Here is a 6723-nt window from a genome sequence, read left to right as displayed (position 1 = left end):
AGCTAAGAGAGTAATACTAAGTGTGTTGTGTAGTAAGCTGTTAGTAGCCCATGTGCTTCACTCTAGTAATTTGGTTTATTTTCACCTCTTAATTTCGCCTACTGTTCTGACTTAGTGGTGCACATGTAGCCTATAACGTGTTTTTGAGAAATGTAATCATAGAAAATTGTAAGAGCTTTCATTGTCTGCTTATATGCCCCCTTTATATATCCTACGGTTCTGACTTGGTGTACAGGGAGAACACTGTAAGAACGGCCCATGATCTGAATTACGTTGCTGTACATTTCAAAAGTGCTGAACAAATAGTTCTATTGACTACGTCCGTCATAGCTCGCTCATTAATGTCTTAATCAAAATTACGGATTGCCTCTTATCCTCTTGTCGTCCCCTTATGCCATAGTTTGTTCATCTCAATTGTCAGTAGAAACCACATTTGTTTAAGAAAGTCAGCCATATCAGCTATGTTTTTTTAAAGGCAGTAAATGAGGCTGAATGAACTGTTTCGCTGCCGGACAAGGCTCCGCTGATAGCCAGGTGTAGCAGTGGTAAGGTGTTGGGACTGCTGTTGGAACTCTACCGATGGGACAGCTTTATATAGGCCCTTTTTGTGCACCGTTTGTCACTATTATAGAGACTCTGTTGCGCCCTCTTGACAAGAGTGGTGGTGGTGGTGGTGTTGGTCCATGACAAGTCCTCGGTGATGTGGACACAGAGGAACTTAAAACTTGTGATGCTCTCTACTATGGTCCCATTGATGTGGATCGGGGCATGTTCCCTCCTCTGCTTCCTGAAGTCAACAATCAACTCCTTTGTTTTGCTGAGGTTGAGGGTAGAGGTTGTTGTCATGGCACCACAATGCCAGTTCACTTACCTCCTACCTACAGGCTGACTCGTGATTGTTGGTTGTCAGGCCTACAACCAAGTTGTCATCAGCAAACTGGATGAAGGAGGTGGTGTCGTGCAAAGCCACACAGTCGTGTGTGAACAGCGAGTACAGCAGAGGACAGGGGACACCCCCTGGGTGGCCCCGGTGTTAAAACTTCTTCAAGATTGGTGGGTCCCCTGCGGGACGGTTGAGCTAACGTAGGCTAATGCGATTAGCATGAGGTTGTAAGTAACATGAACATTTCCCAAGACATTGACATATCTGATATTGGCAGAAAGCTTAAATTCTTGTTAATCTAACTGCACTGTCCAATCTACAGTAACCATTACAATGAAAGAATACCATGCTATTGTTTGAGGAGAGTGCACAGTTTTGAACATGAAAAGTTAGGCACATTTGGGCAGTCTTGATACAAAATATTTCACCGAAATTCAGTGGATCATCAGTTTGAAACTTTGCACATACGCCAAAATCCAAATTGCACCTGGGCTGGAATAATACATTATGGCCTTTCTCTTGTATTTCAAAGATGATGCTACAAAAACCTTTTTTTCTTTCTTTGTATTACCTTTACCAGATCTTATGTGTTATATTCTCCTACATTCCTTTAATCTTTCCACAAACTTCAAAAGTGTTTCCTTTCAAATGGTACCAAGAATATGCATATCCTTATGAATGATTCAAGTGCAGCTTCTGGTTGCTCCTCATTACACACCACAGACCAGCAAATATTCTTTACATCTTCAACATAGGGATCACTACAAAACCTCTAGTATGACCCCAGGAACACTATATTTGGCCAGGCTTTTGAAACGTTGTTTTTCTTAGATATGGTGTAGCTCCCTTCAGTAACCACGAGCACAACCGTTCCTTGATTTTAACTGGCGGCTTTATTCTGTAGTTTTAGTCAGAATTATCACCTTCCGTGAGAACTATAAAGTAAATGAAAAATACAGTTAAGCACACTCTTACAACCTCCTTATCTTACGAGTGACTTATTAGCTTGTTATAACTCTGAAGTGCTTACATACATAACAGTTTAACCGGCGTTATAACAGTATCCGATTAAACACACGAATAAAGGTAAAATACCTCATTGGCTGCTTATTACAGAAGGGAGGAAATCAAACTTCACACGTATTATTCCTGGCATGAATTCACACTTCATCCTAACATACACGCTTTACGCTTCAGCCTTTATGAACTACACCCATGAACACTTAGCTAACACAGCGCGGGATTGCCTTCCCTCCAAAAGTGTGTTGCTACAATAAGGATCCCCGTTACAACAGTATTAGCTACGTAGTTCCGCTTGGCATATCATTTCCCCCGCACAGCGGACACGTAAACAATTCAAACAAAAGACAACGACATAACCTGTAAGTCTAACTGTTAGTTACATATGGCTACTATGTACATGTATCTTATGATCACTAAATCCAATGGATGTGGATACTGCTTTAGAGCAACATTTCTGCAGCATTAGTAAAAATGTGATCCAAAATGTGATCCATACATGTGAGTGATTTTGTATATACCCTGGTAGGTTGACTGATAACTTCCACCAGGTTGCAGGCACTAGTTGCAGTTTGAAGCTTTTTCTTGAGTGTGACAGCTTGATGAAAGCCAATCAATTTTTTTGGTCACACAGAAAATATACCTCTCTGTTGTATCACATACATTATCAAGCGTTTCACACATATTATCCAGATACTGACTGTTAGCACTTGGTGGTCTATAGCAACTTCCCACAATAATAGGCTTTGGGTGAGATACATTGTACAGTTGAATGCATTCAACAGAAATGTGTCTTCCACACTTAACCCCTATGAATCAGAGAGGTGCGAGGGATGCCTTGATCGACATCTACGGCGCCGGGGGAACAGCAGTTTAACTGCCTTGCTCAGCGGGCAGAACGACAGATTTTTACCTTGTCAGCTCAGGGTTTCGATCCAGCAACGATCGATCCAGCAACCAACATTCATATACTGGCTATCTGTTACTAGCAAGTTATCGATTTCATGAACCTTATTTCTTGGGCTACATAGGTTAATGTGGGCTATTTTTAGCACTTTTCTGGGATGCTTGATTGTTTTTATTGCTTCACCGGGAGGCTTTTCAGAGGTAGACAAGACAGTGATATTTATATTTGATCGTGCTGAGAGTGCAGGGTAAACTGCCCGCAGTGGCGGAATAAAGAGTGGCATTTTGGAAGCAGTGCAGTGCTTATTCTTACGGCAGCTATTGTTGTCCAGTGTGTACACACAGAGAGACAGACACATGGATGGTTTTCTCCCTAAAAATGATCTGGATTTTTACTGCGCACAACGATAGAGAGAAGACCTGTTAGCAGAGCCCCTTTCTCAACATATGGCAAACACACACTCAGTTACAGTCATGGGTTTTGAGGCATTTTATACTAAAGGCATAAGCCGAAAAACAGACACTGAAGGGAAACACCAGTCCAGACTCCAAGAACAAGTGATGCCTTGTTGCCCGTGGCGTGCACCGGCGCACGCACACACACACACACACACACACACACACACACACACACAGGCAGATGTAATAAGCATAAAATACACCCTATATACTGATGTCATCCAGTTCTTTAAAAACAACGTAAGTGTAGCAGGAAAAAGGGAGGCGAGCTGTAATGGGGAACCATAGCTCCTATGGCCTGTACCACATGAAGCCTGGGGCTCTGTGTATGGCTTTCCTCCTCCCTCTATGGAACCCCACTGAAAGCACAGTGTTATTACAGTACACAATGATCGTGTTGCTGGATGAGGTTTAGAGCCAAGGGGAAGGGGTAGGTAGCCAATTGGGACTGGCCCATCTTGTTCCTAGATTAACTGCGCATCCCTATCCTGGGTTGTGGAGGAGGACCTCCCTAAAACCACCCTGCATGGGTAGGGAGGGAGCAGAGCGCCCTAACCCTAACCTGAGTCACGGTTTCCACCTCAGTGGTGCTGGGTGCAATAGACCACTAAAGAAAACAGCTTTTCCCACACTAGGAAACGTTCCTTTCTGGGCTGCGTTTCAGAATTCAACACATGAACTTAATAAACCATTTCATTGTTTATTTCAGCAACTGTGTTTTTCCTGTGAATCTGATTCTGTACTACCCAACAAGCATGGGATAACTCTGGGAGTTCATTTGAATTGATTTACATCCATACGGCACAGCACACATCTACTTAAAGCCCCAGTGCAGTCAAAATGTGATTTCCCTGTATTTATATGTATTTCCACACTATGAGGTTGGAATACTGTGAAATTGTGCACATTGCGATAATGTGCTGTAAGTATAAAAACTGTTTGAAAAGACTGCTTGACATTTCAGCCTGTCTTGATGGGATGGAGTTTTGGTAAATAGACAATAGACAAATAAGAAAGAGAGTTCCAGACCCTCTCTGCCAATAACAGCTAGTTTTCAGTTTTCCTCCTCCCAACTCAGACCACTCCCAGACAGTCCTAGCAAAATTAATGCTTGAGAAATTGCTCTTGCCAAGAAACTATTTTAGTTTATTTTTTGACCATTTTAATTGAAAACAATCACAGAAAGGTACTTAACTGTTACCCAGAAATAATTTGATGTTGGCTTAATGTGCCTTTCAGTAATTAGTGGGAAAGAGGGGTATTTTTGTGTTGAGGCCTGCCTGTTTGACTTGAAGCCCCTGGTCCAGAGACCAGAAGGGGTTTGCTGCCTCAAACCACAAACATTCAGCTGAAAAACAACCATATGACAAGCATTTCACTTACACCCGCAATCACTTCTGCTAAATATGTGACCAATAAAATTTGACTTGAAGCAATATGATCCTGCCTTTCTCACTGGTTGACTGAACCATAGAGAGGTGCAAAGATGGATGTTTATGTGTGTGTGTGTGTGTGTGTGTGTGTGTGTGTGTGCCCTTCTTCTGCCTGCTGTGCGATTAATACGGAGAGTGAGTGTAGTGCTGTTTGATTAAGGAGTGACCCAACACCACACTGCAACTCAGCACTACACATCTACTGTGACATGACAGCACTAAACTCACTCACTCTCTTTACAGCCAATAAGCGGGATGGACAGAGACACTTGTGTATACAATATATATATACAGTGCGTGTGATACAGCGCGTGTATCACGATGGAATCCTCCAGAGCGCATACCAGGAATCCTCCAGAGCGGAGCATACTCCCCAGTCATTGTCTTTTTCTCATTTGTGCAAAAGTCCATCCTCCTTCCTCTCTACTCCATGACCGGGAAATCGTTAAGTGGTAGAGTGGACGAGGAGTGTGTCAAATAGTAGGCAAATAGAAGGTCCACCCCTCCTCAATAGCCTCCTTTTGGCAAGAAAGCACAAGTGTATCCTACCGCGGAAGAGATTTGATATATGCCACCCCCAGCTGTTGTAATTGTAGGAGGAAAAAAGCATGCACATATTTAAAATTGATACGCTACTTATCATTTTATCTACACTAAACAAAAATAACTTCAACATGTAAAGTGTTGGTCCCAAGTTTCATGAAGAGACATTTTCCATTTGTACAAAAAGCTGATTTCTCTCAAATGTTGTGCACAAATTTGTTTATATCCCTGTTAGTGAGCATTTCTCCTTTGCCAAAATAATCCATCCACCTGACAGGAGTGGCATATCAAGAAGCTGATTAAAGAGCATGATCATTACATAGGTGCACCTTGTGTTGGGGACAATAAAAGGCCACTTTCAAATGTGCAGTTTTGTCACACAACACAACGCCACAGATGTCTCAAGTTTTGAGGGAGGCCCACCCATGGCTGCACCACTGCCCAGTCATGTGAAATCCATAGGTTAGGGCCTAATGATTTATTTCAATTGACTGATTTCCATATATGAACTGCAACTCAGTAGAATCTTTGAAATTGTTGCATGTTGCATTTATATCTAAGTTCAGTATATAAAACATCTTGCACAACGAACTTAAAAAAAACGAATTATCACTTCTCACATTTATTTCTGGATACATCCAGTAAACGTAACTTGCCTGATGATGAGAAGGAGTGGAGAAGGAGCTTCTCATTGCATACAAGCGCATTTTCGTCCAGGTTCACTCTCCTCGCTGCCTCTCCTCGATTATCTTTGACCTTTTTCCAAAGGAGGCGAGAGAAGATGGAGGAGAGAGAAAAATAAAATTGCTCCCATGATAGCACATTTGAAAATGTTGATTTTCTGCAGTGGAAAATAAGTGAAAGACTGCCACCCACTGGACAATATTGGTTTTACAAGCTCAAATCCTGTCACAAAAAAAATGTATGTACTAAAAGCTTGGGCTGTAAACGAAAGTAAATGCTAAAAATGAAACTTCTAGACATCATTGTAAAACTTCACAGTATTTTACCGATTGTGAGTCAGCTAATAAATGTAGATTTCCGTCAAGGTACTGGACTGACAAGAAAAGTTGGATTCAAACATTAGTTGATTCTTTATTTATAGAAAACAGTAAAAAAGCACATGGAATCAGATATTTCAAGCCACATTTCAAGGCACCTTCATAGTTGGTTTGAAGTCAGATACAAATCTGATTCCTGGCCATGTCGCTTAGCTAGTGTCTGAATGGTAAAATCAGATTTATTTGCCCTCAATAGTTTTTTGGTATATTTGTTATTTGGTATAAACTATATATACAAAAGTATGTGGGATACCCCTTCAAATGAGTGGATTCGGCAATTTCAGCCACACCCGTTGCTGACAGGTGTATAAACTTGAGCACACAGCCATGCAATCTCCATAGTATTAACTTACTGAAGAGCTCAGTGGCTTTCAATATGGCACCGTCATAGGATGCCACCTTTCCAACAGATCAGTTC

Source organism: Oncorhynchus tshawytscha, linkage group LG11 (assembly GCF_018296145.1).
Source record: "Oncorhynchus tshawytscha isolate Ot180627B linkage group LG11, Otsh_v2.0, whole genome shotgun sequence".
NCBI lineage: Eukaryota > Metazoa > Chordata > Actinopteri > Salmoniformes > Salmonidae > Oncorhynchus > Oncorhynchus tshawytscha.
This window is presented reverse-complemented; position numbering follows the sequence as displayed.